At 36.3% G+C, this 15,645-nt stretch overlaps 1 long non-coding RNA gene across 1 annotated transcript; it reads left to right on the forward strand.

Moving 5' to 3' along the window:
* Positions 1–4,996: 4,996 nt before the first annotated feature.
* On the forward strand, positions 4,997–15,335 carry LOC139674022 (uncharacterized). The gene is made up of 3 exons (XR_011698252.1): positions 4,997–5,127; positions 12,549–12,639; positions 13,051–15,335. It is a non-coding gene; the product is annotated as an uncharacterized lncRNA (long non-coding RNA).
* The last annotated feature ends 310 nt before the right edge of the window (positions 15,336–15,645 follow it).

The raw sequence follows: 15,645 nt of genomic DNA on the forward strand, positions 1-15,645 counted from the left end.
GGCTAGAAAAGAGAAAATGTTACAGCTATTTTCAAAATAGAAAAGATGGAAGATCCAGGGAGCTGCAGCTCACTCATCCTCACCTCACTCCTGGGAGGACTATGGAAAGTATTCTTCTGAAAGTGATTTACAGACACATGAAGGATAAGAAGAGTCTGAGAGAAACCAGTCACCAGTTTACAAGGGTGAGTCATGCCTAACCAACCTGATGGTCTTCTATGGTGAAATGACTGGCTCAGTGACTGAGAAGCACTCCTCAGGTGTTGATGCTGAGGCAGTTAGTGTTTAATATCTTCATCATCAGAATGGATGATGGAACAGGAAGCTTCTTCAGATTCACAGAACTGCCACTCAGAGGGACAAGCTGGAGTAAATAGCTGAAGAAGCCTTATGAAGCTGAATGGAAACAAATGTAAAGTCTGGGGACTGACTGACTGGGGAGCTCTGCAGTGAGTCCTGGGGTACTGTGACTGAACCAAAGACAGTGGGATGGCATTGCAGAAATGAAGATTAAGTATGCCCTGGGACACACTAATAAGCCATGAGTAGCCAGCAGGCCAAGAGAGTAGATTGTCACCCTCTATTCAGCTTTCATAAGTATGCATCTGGAGTATTGTACCCAGTTTTGGCACCTTTCACAAGTGTTAAAACTACATTGACAAAACGGAGAAAGTCCAGCAATGGTCCAATGAGATAGGAAAGTGACTGAAGCACTGGGAGTAGGAGAGAAGTCTGAAGGTCTTGGATTTGTTTTGCCTGGAGAAAAAAAAACAAACCAAAACCTAAGTGAATGTAACTTCCTCCTGTAATAAGTTGGTGGTTATGGAACTTTCCAGACTCTTCTCTGAGATGCACATGAAAGGATAACATTCATAAATCGTAAAATTAAAATTCTAGCTATATATAAGGAAAAAATTGTAATGAGAGTGGTTAAACAACAGAACAGGTTGCCCAGAAAGATTATGAAATCTACAGCTTTAGAGAAAATTAAAATTTTATGAAAAAAACACTGAGCAACTTGATTTGACTTTGAGATTGCACTTGCTTTTAGCAGAGGGTTGTCCTAAATAACCACTAAAGGTCCCTTCCAAAAAACCTCTATTCTATTATTTTATAGTCAATTTACAGTTATACATCCTGGAGTGAAGGATATTTTACATCCTTCTCCAGTCTAGGAATGAAATGGCTGTAGGAGAGGCTTGGGCCCAGCCCCTGCATGTGCACAACCCCACATTAGGACCTAGCAAGCTAGCAAGGTCAAGATGACCTTGGGGCAGCCAGAAGCAGAAGTAAACAACCCCAGAACTGTAAACAGGCCAGACAAACTGTCGCCAAAGGTTAAGCTGCCCAGCACGTGGCTAGGTCATGGTAGCTGGCTTTCAGCCAATGAAAAGAGACCCTTGCCTCGTGCACAGACCTCTTGACCTATCCCTAAGCTGTCCCAGTTCACGTGTACCCCAGAAAACATTATATAAGCTGTTCACACACCTTCCCCCCCCCAACCCCCAATAAAGATATATGCTGAACATTCTTTTAACCCACTTTGGAGCCTGGACCTTTATCTCTGTGAGAATTCATCCAGGTATCCAGATGCTGAAACCCGGGGTGTTGTCGAGGACAGGCAGGCTGGGACAAGGAAAAACCTCTCACTACAACAAATAGCTCAGCTTTTTCCCTACAAATTGCCACAAATAATTAGTATCCTAGCTAGGATGAAAAACCTTTCTACATCTGAATGTCCCTCAGACTTGTTGACTAGCTGATAATATTATGTGTGTGAGAGAATTCTCTCATGCATGAAAGCTTCCAATAAGTCAAATGTTTGTGATCCTGATACAAAGAAACCACACATAAGCAGAGGATTCATGAGATTCAGGCTTCTGTTCCCTCTTTCAATCATGTCTGATTTATGAAATGTAAACAGTGGATCCAAACCCATCCTAGTTGTCAGTGGTCCTTGTGAGGCAGTAAATATCATGAATTTCAAAGTGTTTCAAAATCTTTCAAAACTGCTCAGCATGCAACTGCTTTTATAGTTACATGAGCTTTTAAAATGCACATTTCCTGAAAGGCAAGCAAGCGGGAATAATTACTACTCATTTTTTCCCTCTCAGCTTAGAGAGTTAAATTGTACTCAACAGTTATTTCTCCCTAGTGCATGATACAGCAGAAATCCTTCCAGTGTAAATGCACTACAATCACAGAGTTGGCTTCAACGACATAAGCACTAAAAGAAGTAATTCAGATTAGTGAATGGATGATGTAGATACCCACTGTCAGCACTGTTTGCTACAGGGATCTCCTAAAGCTCTGGAAATGAAGGCTTCCCCTGGAAAGTTTGTTTGCTCAGCCTGTGGTAGGTATCGAGGATCTGTCCTTTTAAGGACCCTATTTCTTCCCACTCCACTGATTTCAAAAAGCTTGTAGTTTCTTTTTGAACATGAAAAGGCTGGACTTTGCAAATAACAAAACACAAGTGTCAAAAGACTTCATCAGTGTCAGCAAGAAGGTTGTGATGTTTTCTCAAGGATCAACCCACACATTCATCTGTCTTTAATAAAAACAGATCTGCTTGGCTGTATCAGCTGATGCACTGTGCTTGCCTTGGAATAAGAATCATTTGTTGCTTTTTTTCAGTGGGAGGGATTTCAAGATTTATGGGTGTGCTGAGAAAACACGGGAGGAATCTGCCTGAAGGGCTGATGGGTCTCCATGTAGTGAAAGATGTACCCAATGAAGTGCATTTATACATACTGTCCTTGGCTCGCAGTGCAGCTTTCCAAGGGTAAGCCTCACCCAGCCTCTTGAGAAACAACTTATTTAGTAGTTTTCTGCTCCATGTGATTTGCTAATTTATGGGAACAGAGATGTTGAGGCTTGTTGCAGAAACACAATCCTGTTAATGAACGTTGCTCTGAAATGGGAGGTTTGTGGGAAACAAGATCTTGAAGTTGTGCAACACATACATTCATATACTGTAAAGTACTTAAACTTTCTCAAATGCAAGTAAGGTGTTATAAGTAGGTCCTACAGCACTTTATATCAAATTTTTGAGGAAAAAGAAAATTACACTTTGTGAAAGTTCAGACTAAATAGATACAATGAAAAAATTCTTTATAGAACATGCTACCAATCATTTGATATAGTAAATATAAAATATCTAACTGGGCCACAAAGAAAAGTTTGGCATAATATAAACAATTAGCTGTTTAACTGCAAACACTATATACTGATCTAATCTCATTCCTGGAACTAAACTATTGAAGAGTGTGTATGTTCTAGGAGAGAGCTTGATATTACATTTTTAGTCTCATCATGTCTTAATTTTGCCTGCTGGCCTCAATAATCCATTTAGTGGTGTCACTTAAGACCTATATGACATATATTCAAATATTTTCTGTCAAGCAAAGTAGCAGAGATTTAACTTCCGGGATCCCGACCTTCTGTGTTAGCTTAGAAAGTAGTCTAGCTTCCTTTTTGTCCTGTTAAATATCCTGTTTGCATAAAATGTTAAGACTTTCACTAAAGGAAGAAAGAGTGATATCTACTAACATCATGAATACGACTGAAAGATCTCACATTTTTCCCACATAAGCATTTTGTACCTGGCGTCCACTATTTAAGTGTTCCAATCACCAGACGTGAATATAAAAAGAAAACCACATCCTTATGGTTTCACAGAATCTGTCACTCTTCATGAAGGTATCTTTCTACTCAGACAGTTTTTGTAGAGACAGCAGGTCAGATAAGAATAGCTAAAATCATTCCTAGGTACAAAATAATTGACTGCCATCATTAGCTGCATTAAACTGGAGATTTATTAGGATTGAACCATCAGTTTCAACTGAATTTTTTAGAGGCTATGTAGCCAAAGCAAGAATCCTGATGTTTGCAGAACTGAAGATCACGGATGATACTTCTGCAGTTATTAGCAGAAATGGTAGCTAGGGGGTTAGGAAGCTTGGGTTTCTAAAAGCATTGGTAGTGGATTTAGGACCAAACAATTACAATGAACCAGAGATCAGGCTTATGCATACAGCTGAAACAGGGTTCAATCTAGTTATGGCTATGTTACAATAACATTTACAATGTTTAACAGCACGTAACAACTATTTTGTGTATACAGAGTATATGCTAGTGGGCATATTCAGTTCTATAGGTTTTAGCAATGAAAACAAATTGGATTATGAAATTAATTACAACCCCTCTTCCACTTAAATTAGTTTTCTTTAATCTTATTTCTTTTAATTTTCTTTCTGAATGCATAAGTGGACTCCTACCTGCAATTGTCATCATATCTAGTTGTCAACTATGAAGCTCGTGTAGCACTTCAATTTATTGCCTTGCTAGTTGTGTTGTAATTAGTCAACACACAGAATAAACTCATAAACTACCTTAGTATTTGTTAGTAAGGGTACTGTGGCTGTTTTGATATAACCCAGCCTTTTGAAATAGATGAGTTATTGACTTAACATTTCCACCACAACTGTTGCTAAATAAAGAAGTTGAGAGAAAACTCCCTACATCTTTATGGGAAAAGGATTTAGCTAAGTGTTTGCTATTTGAAACTAATATTCAGTGTCATTGGATGGGAAAGCAAGTCTTTTAATCTAAGCTGTATGTATCTCTAGATAGCAGCAGCACAGTGAGCCATCAGTATCATGTCCATAAAGGATCAGGGAGTCTGCTTCAGACTTCATGAAGTTTGTGAACTGAAGTCTGCTTACCACAGCTCCACTAGTCAACCGTGTTTTTAACTCAAGTTAAGGATAAATTGAGTTGTGCATGTTCCTGTGGAACAAAATTTTACATCTAGCTCAATGACAATGCAATGAGAAAGCGCAGCTCAGATATGCCTGAGAAATAGAATACAGACAAATCTGTACGAGAGCCAGCAACTGCCGTAAGTCCTTTATGTAGCAGCAAACCTGTCTATGCCTACACACCCAGCAGAGAATGGTTGTGAAATCTCTTGAGAAAGCCACAAGATGGATTTTTGCAGACATCTCCAAACCACATTGACCTCTGTCACTGAAAAATATTGACCTTCAAGAAACATCTCTTGGGGATCATGATATGCAGGGAAACAACCTGATGTTTAGCACAGAAGAATTTGCGGATTTGCTTGTAAGTACCTGCAGTGCTGACTATTGAGTGCTAATTCTCTCATACCCTTCTTTTATTTTGGTGATTCTTGTCTAGAATGTTCTTGTTCTTAGTCCGCATTGATAATGGTGGTGCCTAGAGATTAGCAGCCTCCAGGATGTCAGCCCAGAGAACATCCTCCGTTTAGCATTTGCACTTTGTGAAGCCAATGGCCAATATAATGCCAGCCAGGAATACAGGCATTCTAGACAGGATGAAGATGATCAGAGACACTCATTTAGGCACAGGAAAAAGAGAGGGGAAATATAAATAAGAGTCTACTACTACCTCTCAAGTTCAACAAGAGGTATCACTGTTTCCCAGGTTTACCCAAGTAAACCATCATCTAGTGCTATGCTTTCAAAGCGTCTTGTTGCACAATCTGATTATTTTTCTCTCATCTGTTTAGAAAAAATGCACCAAGTCCCTACTGAAGTATTGCCTGACATAAGCTAACACTAGAACCAAGATCTGTCAGACAAGGAAGTCAAAGAATAGTCCAATGGTGCTTTTAGTTGTCTTCATTGTGACCCTGTTGCCCCTAATTCATTCCATAAAGTGCTGCAAAGATGCATAGAAAAAGATTAATCTCTACCAAAAATGTAGTTTTAATAGAAAAGGCAGGCAAAGACAGAAATAGTATTCTGATACTTTCAGATACTTCAGATCATCTAGTCTGGACTCTTCTATAGCACTGATGAACAACCCCCACAAGCCCCATAAAGGGTTGTAAATGTTGAATGCCTAATGAGAACACACTTCATGGGAAGACAGCCAGTCTCAGTATGAGCCAACTGAGTTCCCTTGCTTCCCTCATGTTCACTTCTGATCTCTTATGACACCAATTAATGTACTTAAAGAAAGAGGGGTGAAGGAGGAGGAGTGACCAGATCTGTTGAGAGTTAAAAAGCCATTTAAATTAATGATCCATTTCCTAATGTGCAAGGCATTTCTCTCACTCTAGGGACAACAGAGTCCAAGAAAAATTTAGCAAACCCCTTTATGAATACATCTTCAGAGTATAAGAGATCTGATAATTTCACAAAATGAGATATAACACCCAGTTACAGAGGTGCAAAATTCTAAAACCATCCAATTTGACAGGAAGATACTTGAAAAATCTAACAGGCTTTGGATCAGCCTCTGATCTTTGAAGTAGCCACTGAACAGACAGAGATGAGAGAGCCAGCAGATTTTTTCAGAAACCCACAGAGAAATGAAGGGTTGAGAGCTTTTCATGGCCACACATCCTCTCAAAGACCCTTGTACTTTAGTATACCAGTGCAAGCACTGCATAAACAGGTTCATTAACAGACTACTGTTCCTCCACATGTAGTAGGTACTGTCTACACAAAACACTCTATTTTTCAATCTCAGGAGGTACAGAAAGAAATAATTTACTTTGAATAATTTTTCTCTGAAAGAAAATCTTCTTACAGAACATTTCACATTTGTACATGATTTCTTTTCCCTATACCTTTTTCTTAGCAAATGTGTTCCTCATCTTGTTGGTGACTGTTTAGGGAAGAAGTAAGCTCTAACCAGTCTGACATTTAAACCAAATGTCTCAAGGTAAGCATAAGAACAGCTGTCAGTAGGAATTAGGAGCCAGCACTTGAGATGAGGTTGATATTTGACAGTGTTCGTGAATACATTTCATACTAAAGCTGTTACCTTTCAAACTTTAGGTTTCCCTTTTCTTTTTAAGCAATGTCTGGCCTTACTCACCCTTTTAATGTTATGAAGTGGTACAATATTTTATACATGACAAGCATGAGGGAAGAACACTATTATCATTCTCCCGTGTATGTGTTGTAACATGAATTAATGTAAGTAGGCAAATATTCATCCATTTCATGAGGACAGCTGAAACATTTGCTGCCAAAATTCCTTGCCTGTCATTTATTACTGACATTGAGAACATTTTTATGCACTTGTGAGAGAGCTTTCCAAAAAACATTGAAGTTTATGAATTGCTTTCAAATTTGCAGCTGATAAAGTTGAATTTTCAATGCCTTGTGGGGCTTATATTTCTTTGTGGGTTTTTTTTGAAAGAACCTTCGGTACATTTAAATTGCCTTATATGGCGATTTAGATTTGCTTATAATGTGCTACATGTTCAGTGACGTTTTACTAGTGCTATTATTACTGTCAGCAGTTAGGTCAGTACATACTTATGTCTCCTGGAGAGCAACTCAGCCCAGGAGGGGGAAATCCTTTGAAATTTGTCAAGGTTTCCAAATTCCTTTTGTAAGAAGAGTAAATATTATGTGGATCTCTAATGCAACCCACTGTTAAGTACAGGTAAAACTTGTCAGACCACCTATAATTTCCATATTCACAGTGGTAATTAATTCTGCAGTGCACTAAACTATTTTGACAAATTTTCTCTGACTCAAAGGGAACGTGAGAATCTTCTTAATTTTCTCAAGATTGCTTAGTTTCCTATAGAATTGAGCTCATTCCAGAGCAGTTGCTGGAATAAACACGGAATAATGATAATACGAATTCTACAGTGTGTTTATTGTCTCATTTATTTTTAAATTGTTTTATGCAAATAAATATTTTAGAAAACCTGAATTAAAAATTATTAAGCTGTAATTTTATGAAATCTCTTTATTTCTAGAAAGTTTTTGATATATTTTTAACAGAAAAAAAGCCATGCAAATTATCAATGAAGTATGGAGAGGTCAACACATATTTATGTCAGAGAGTAAATCAAAACAAAATATTGTCCTTGAAGAAGAAGGACTTCAGGACAAAAATTAGAAATTTTCTACAATAAAACATTTCCACCTGCAAATGGAAAACTTATCAGAACTGAAAATTCCAAAGGAACATATCAAATTTGACAAAACTATCACATGGAAGTTCTGATCAAAGTCAGAGAGAGACGATGAGAGAGACATGCAGACAGAGAGATATGTTTTGAATCAGTATAACCAAGAACATTCTCTAGCCCTGAAGAATAAATGAATAACTTTTGCCATCTAATCAAATGCACTTCCATAAAAACAACAAAATGCCTCCAAACTACCCACTGGACACGAAACTATGTCTGGGCACTGTTTGAGAGAGTAAGAATTATAAACAAAACCGATGTGGTGAGTGTCCTCTTAATTGAACAGTAAGGATGATCATGGAGATGTTACTATTAATCTATTAAAAGTAATTAGACATATTCACAATATATTCTGTATTTTTTTCACAAACACAATGTAAATGTTGTTTCCTGAATATTTACCTGACTGTAGAAATATGCTTTGTAGTTCTTACCAGTGTAAATGAAAGAAAAACAAAATGCAAAACTATAAATTGCAAAGTCTTTATTTATCTTTCTTTTCCCAAATTTTCACTATTTCCTAAGTACTACACTGATTTACATCCTCCCTGCGTGTTTGATATGAAAGAGCTAGACAATTACCGTAATACCAGAATTATGTGCATTTTATTGGATGTGATGTAGACTTCTTACACTTTTCCCAAAATATCTCAGAGCCAGTACTGCTGTCCCTGTCTATGGCTTTTTCACACAGACCTCAAGGGAGCAAAGATACAGAGACACATGTATGTGTAGCACCAGGTTCTTCCAAACATATCCATCCCTCTTAATACACAGCCCTTTATGAGTGTTTGCTCCTTGCCTTCTTTATTCTGGTGCAGTTTCTGACAGATAAAAATATCTATCAAACTTGGTTCTTTCTTACTTTTATAGTTTCCCACTCTTCAGCTTTTCCCCCTCACTGACAGCTGTGTGCAGTTACTCATACAGTTGTATGCTCCAAAGTGTTTTTTGAGAATTTTGATTGGAAAAATGGGAAAGTTGAATCTTAGGGGGAGCAAGGGAGTGCTACATTAGTGAAATACCAAAGTGGTGAATACATTTTGGTATAGCTTTAAATAAATTTTAATTCTCATGTGTTATTTAACAGAAATTCACATTCTGATTCAGCAGCAGTAAAAAAAAGAATCTGTTTTAATAAAACCCAATGTCTGCCAACTGGATCAGTTCATTTTAGCCATTGAATGTGGACACCTGTCTTTGGCATGACTAATGCACATCCTCAAAGTTCGTTTAAGGCTGAAGTGCTTGGCTGAAATGAGACCTGGATTATTCTGCTGAATAAGCCTGTTATGGTGGGTCAGTCAACAGTAAATCTGTTTTACACAGATCTGAGGAAACAAACCCCACCATTCTGAATTTAATTCATTCAGTACTTCCAGGCACATTTAATGGGATGCCGTGCTTAAATGAGAAATAAGGATGGTCTATAATTTCTTTGGACTTTAAAGTCTTCTTGAATTAAGGATATGTATCATAATTATTTTATATTTTCCTTGGTATTTCTTACTTTCTGTGACTGTACTAGCATGATATGAAAAAAAGAATAAATATGTTCTTGCTTTTTTCTCTGACTCAGCTCTGGCCAGTGCTTTTCTGCTTCCTACCAACATTTTGCTGCCCCTTCAGCTGTAACGTGAGAAATGTTTGGGGAGGAGAGGATGCTGTAGATAGGATCACTAAAACCTCTGAGTTAAAATTCCAGGAACAAAAAGAGTACTGATAAGCAATGTTATAAGTTGGCCTTGCACAAAAGCTGTCATCTCTTGAAACTTTAGTTTTGCTTAAATAAATAAGAACATAAGTACATGTTGCACAGATAATGCTTCAAGGCTAATTAAGGATAACTAGCACTTTTAAGTACATTTAGGGCATAAATGTAACAAAATTTTTTGAATAGCAAATTATGTGTAAAATGTGGAAAAGTGGGAGAAGGGAAAGATTCTCCAAGATTCAAAAGAGGAGATGTCTGAAATCTCTACTTGCCTTCTTTTTCTGACAGCTTGTCTTTTTTAAGGTCATATCCTCCTATAAAATTTAAAGATATACAGAAATATTCTTACAAAAAAGCATTTCCTAAATAAACTATGCTGTCCCCCCCTCCCCACTCCCTCCTGAATGTTTTTCAAGGTGAAACTGATATGCTTATACATTTTCAATATGAAAAAGAAATTGACTGTAAACATGTACTTAACTAAGAGCAGCATAAGCACAATTTCTACAATAATTTCTGATAAGAATACACATCACTGCATATTTGACATCGTTGTAGCTTCAAATATTTAAGTAACCCTCTGGGAAAGGTCATGGTTTTCCAAAATACATATCCAGAACTCCCCCTCACGTTCACAGTAACAGCAAATACTCCTCAATAGATGTTTTTGTTTCCCCTCCTCCCTCCCATCCCTTGAGCGATTTACAAGCAACTAAAGAGCCCCATAGCTGTTACAGCAGTATTTATGTTCTTTTGGTTTGCCAGAGTTATATGGCTCTCAATGAGAAGGTCAGCTTGTGGTGCAGTGTCTCCAGCTTTACGACCATCCATCGCCTCTGCCGTGCATGGCCCCATCCTGGGCACAGATGGTTGCCATGGAAGCAGCACAGCACAGCGATCTGATGCACTGGGAGATGCTGGGAGGACTACTCATCATTTGATAGAGATGTAACAGCCCTCTCATGCAAACTCATACCATGTATAATTTCTTTGGGACCCGGTGCTCATGTATCCTTTGCTTTCTGGAAACCATGAGGGTTATGACTTTTGCTTCCTATGAGGGTGTGCAAGAAGAGATCTTATACATCTGGATCCAATTTCCTCTGATCTTCAAAGTTACATACATTTGGGGTTTTTTTTTGTATGTAGTCTACATGCTTTGCCATGTTTTCAAGTGAGAGGTAGGAAAAGGAAAAGGTGGGTAAGACAGATGACCCTCTGCTGAACCTTCTTGTCAGTCCCCAAAATCAACCCCTACTCATCAGACTATCAATCCAGTAGTGAGTCCTGCCCCTGACCAAGCCTGGGAGGCTGCTTGAGCTCAGATGCCACAGTCTCTCAGAGTAGACAAGATCAAGTACATGCTGATACATCATCACAGTGACAGGGAACTTTTCAGTCCATTGCAGACGTCATATCTTGAAGGGGACCAAATTTGCTCCATTCTAGTCCTTTAGTTATATATTCTAAACTCAGTTCTCCAAAAGAAGATTGGAGAAAACTTAAACTTCTTAAAGTGTTCCTTAAAAATCTATACATGTAAAAGCGAGAAATTATTTTCTTTACATCATAGGTAGGATTTAATTCACAGATTAAAATGGCCAGATAGAAATGTTTATATGTGAGGCATATTTTTTGCCAAAGCTGTAAGGATCTAAAATAAGGCAGTATTCTGATTTTTTATTCTATTATCTAGAATTTGCTAATTATCAATTTTAAACAGGAATCACCTCATCCAATTACGTCTATATAAAAATTAGTTATTTAGGTTAAGAGTGTTTTTGGAGTTCCTGGAAAGAACTCTTTCTCAACCACAATCATAGCACAGCATTTCTAGACTGTGATTCAAGTTTCTTAAGACTTTTTTTTTTTTTTAATGGATAGTATGGTTGATTGCTGCAGGATCCTGCCTCACATCCTTGGTTATATACAAGTACAGACTAGTGTCTAGTGTCAACAGGATGTGTTTTAATTTTTTTTTATATAAATGAACCTGATCAAAAGGTTGGGTATTTCTACCTAGTAATTATTAAGACATAAAAGTTCAGATGATCAGTGTTACTAATCTTATGTGCAAAAGCTGTACTGTTTTGGTTCTTCTACAAGGTTACTAACTTATACCATGAGAAAAAGTTCAACACTGTGCTCCTTATGGGTAAAAAATAACATTATGCAGTGGTTGTGTGTTTGTATAATAATAATTTGAAGGCCTGAGAAACAAGCGACATTTTAGTTTTGAGGGAAGTAAAATAATTTGCATGAAATCAATAATTCATTTCTTTTTGCCTACTGAATAATGCCCCATCATTGAGTGTCAAAATAGTTTCTTTTGTGGAATGGAGATGATTTACAGCTGACAAATTCCTCTTGGAGCACCCACCACATAATGAGATTTCATGGGGAGTCATTCACATATGAACCAGGCGCAAAGCCTGAACAGTTAGAATCTCTGGCTTTTGTTGAAAATTGGATTGGATTTATTGGTAGATTTCCTTTCTGGCTTTGAGCAGGGACTTCCAGCAGCAATGAAATCTGAAATTGCTTCAGTTCTCAGCATCTCAGGTCTTCCCAAAATAAAAAAGGGCATCTCTTGGTAGATATCTCCTTACAATTTTTTGTTATTATTGCAACACTTGCATTTAGACTTATTCATGAACTGAATAATTTTTTATGTTGTGGTACAGCATGTGGCTAAAAAAAAACCTACAAAAAACCACACACAAGAAAATAGTTGGATGGAAGAAAGTTTGGCAAGTAAAGTACATTTTCTGCATTTTCTCTTTTAGAATACCATGATTACATATAATCTCACACCCCTGAGCAGATGCTATCTGTTTTCCCTTCCAGAACTTTAGGCTGTAACCAACATGAGACATAAAGGAGACAGAGGAAGCTGTGAGAGACTACAAGACTCTCTTAACATCTTCTTTTAACCATGGTAAAAATGAATAATAATATTAATAATTTTTAAAAAAGCCTCAGGAGAAGGCCTATTTCTACACTAGTTAAAATAGTACAAATAAGTATGAAAACATAAAATTGAATTGTAATGAAAGTTGCTGAACAAATTTCACTTAGAAGGACTACAATATTTACTTTTTGCCATCTCTATTGTGTGCATTAATTTTGCTGAGACACAAATATCTTTCATCATTGTAGCACGTCTATTATAATTGATGGAAATGACACTGTTATTTCTGTGGTGGAAATCAATGGTAGTGGATATATAAGCAAATGCATTTGCATGTGTGCATGCTCACCTACATCATACTCATAAATCTATAACTATATATGAAAACATTTCTTTTTTTTAATGGCATCTTATGTGTCTTTTTCTATATGTAATAAGATGAGGGTGAAAGCCTGTGTCAAGGCTTTACTGGAAGACCAATGTTGAAGAATCAGAAAAAAAAGGCTTTGAGCAGCCGTTGAAGCATTTAATTTCAGAAGATGTGAAGAAAGGCACAAAGAAAACAAAGGATAGAGAGAAATATCTACAAAAAGAGACAGAATTTCTTCCCTGAAGAACTTTTCTAGGTAAAAACATCATTTAGGGAAGGTGTATTGCTCAGTTCATCCTTCTGACAGACATATCCATATACAACCTTAAACTCTTAGAAAATACATTGATATTAACTGAGAGGATAATCAAGGACGGTATAAATATTGGTCTGCGTATTTCCATTTGATGTTTTTCATTTTATGTGAGCAATTGGATATTCTATTGATGCCCTCGACATTTCACTTCCTAATGCAAAAGCTTATGCAGAAGTCGACAACTAAACAAAATATTTCCAGTGCAAAAGCTCCAATAGAAAGAAGAGAAGGAGCCACATCAAAAAGTGGGCAATTATCTGATAATTCAAATATTCACTTGAGAGGAATGATGACACAGCTTGAATCTCCTGATTCTACCAATAAGAGGACATTTACAGTGATGCTCCTCTTCTCCAATGAGTGTTCTAAGCATTGTAGTGAGTTATTTACCCTCTGACTTAAGTAAAATTTAAATATTTTGCACAGAGTGGAATGGCTCCTATAGCAAGGACAACAGTTTTCCTGTTGTCATGAAAGAGATATGAGTCTACATATTTTTAGCCAGAGTTGTAGCTGAATTTGTCTTCCAGTGCCAGAGTTTTTGCCTGCTTGAAATAAACAGGATGATGAACACCTATCTGGGTATTTTCTCCAGGCAGTGCATGGTCTACCTGATTTACCAATTAATTCAACTAGAAATAAAAAATATTTTGTGAATAGCAAAAAAATAATATTTTTCATTGAAATATTTAAAGCATTTTACTAATACATGAACTGTCATGAAAATTTATCACAGGAGTGATTATCATCAGCAAAATATACTTGCCATCACTTCAGAGTTTGTTTGGTTTTGTTGTGTTTTTTTGCTTTGTTTTGTTTGGGTTTTTTTGTTATACTAATTTTATTATGTGAATGGCTGAACTGAGGTCTTTAGTATGCAATTTATACAAACAGTGATCCTGAAACCCTCACTATTATTTTCCTCAATAGTTCAGATTTGTTTGCCTTTGACAACACCACTAAAGTGTATTTTTCTTTTCCTGAAGCCTCATCTATTCTTTATCTCAAACCGTTTTTAATTGAAACTTACTTAGCTGAAAGAAATTGCAGGCTTAAATAACTCAGTGAAACACGTTACTTGTAGACCAACAGCTAATTTCTATTCTAAGATAACCCATGTTTGAATAGTCTGTTGGTTCATTCAGCTTATTCCTTATGATCTGATTTCAGACCTCCTAAGTGAGAATGCATATGTGTCTTCATCACAGTTTATATCATATTTCACTTAAGAGAGCTGAGAAACATTTTTTTTTTTAGAGATTAGCATGTCATGGCTCTGAGGGACTAGTGGTTCGAAATGTGACTTTGTTATGAGTCAGAAAAAGACAGGAAAGAGATATGTTAACAGCATTTCAACAGCAGTTTTTATCACACAATTCAGAAGTTATCTGAAGTATTGCTTTGTCCTGTACATTTTTTTCTTAGATTCTCCATAATTTTCTCCATAACTTTTGTTACTTAATCTTATTTTGAAAAGTGTGTGTATATTACTATTATATTCTTATTTTGATGTTTCCAAGTGTAGTATTTAATTTGGCATTAAGAGGCACAGTCATGAATGTACTATGTTTTTTGCTTTCCTTCCCATAGTACTTTTTAAATTACCCTTATTGTAACATGAATATAGGATGTACTAGTTGGAACTGATTGTCACGTGCTCTCATCTGCCATAGATGCTGTGGTAATGGCAAAAACTCCAAAAATTTTTCATTGCAGGTGTGAACAATTATAAGTTATCCTATAGATGGCCCAATTGGTCTTTATTTTATCTATTTTATTTTCTTTTTATTTTTCTACTTCAATAAAATATATTATTAGGTAAAAATCATAATATTTTTCTTCTGTATAATTGTCATTAATTTTTAATATTTTATTGTATTTTTTCACTCAAAAAAAAAGTGAGATCGTTTAGTTCTATAAAGATGATTTTTATAAAATGCTGTTTAATGTTCTGTGATAAAATATCCAAATGTAAAAATCCATTCAAGTCTCGATTAAACCTTTAGCTTACTGTGTGTTCAAAATAATATGTAACTTCTGTAGTATTATAAAAAAAATCAAAAATAAACTATACACTCTTCTAGCTCTGTGAGGTCTGTTTTCATTCCCTAAATCCTTTCATTAATACACGAAAATTAAGGTTTATTGTAAAAGTTAATATTTTTCTTTTTTTAATGAAAAAGCTTTTCTAATGAGCTTATAACATAAATTGATAATCCTAATTTTTGTAAATCAAAATAAGATGTAGAAATATAAATTTAAATATCAAGAACTACCCTGCATGATATGGAACTGCAAGACCTCATCTGAATCCCACAGGGTCATTTTTGTTCACCACTAAAGGCAA

Source organism: Pithys albifrons, chromosome 7 (assembly GCF_047495875.1).
Source record: "Pithys albifrons albifrons isolate INPA30051 chromosome 7, PitAlb_v1, whole genome shotgun sequence".
NCBI lineage: Eukaryota > Metazoa > Chordata > Aves > Passeriformes > Thamnophilidae > Pithys > Pithys albifrons.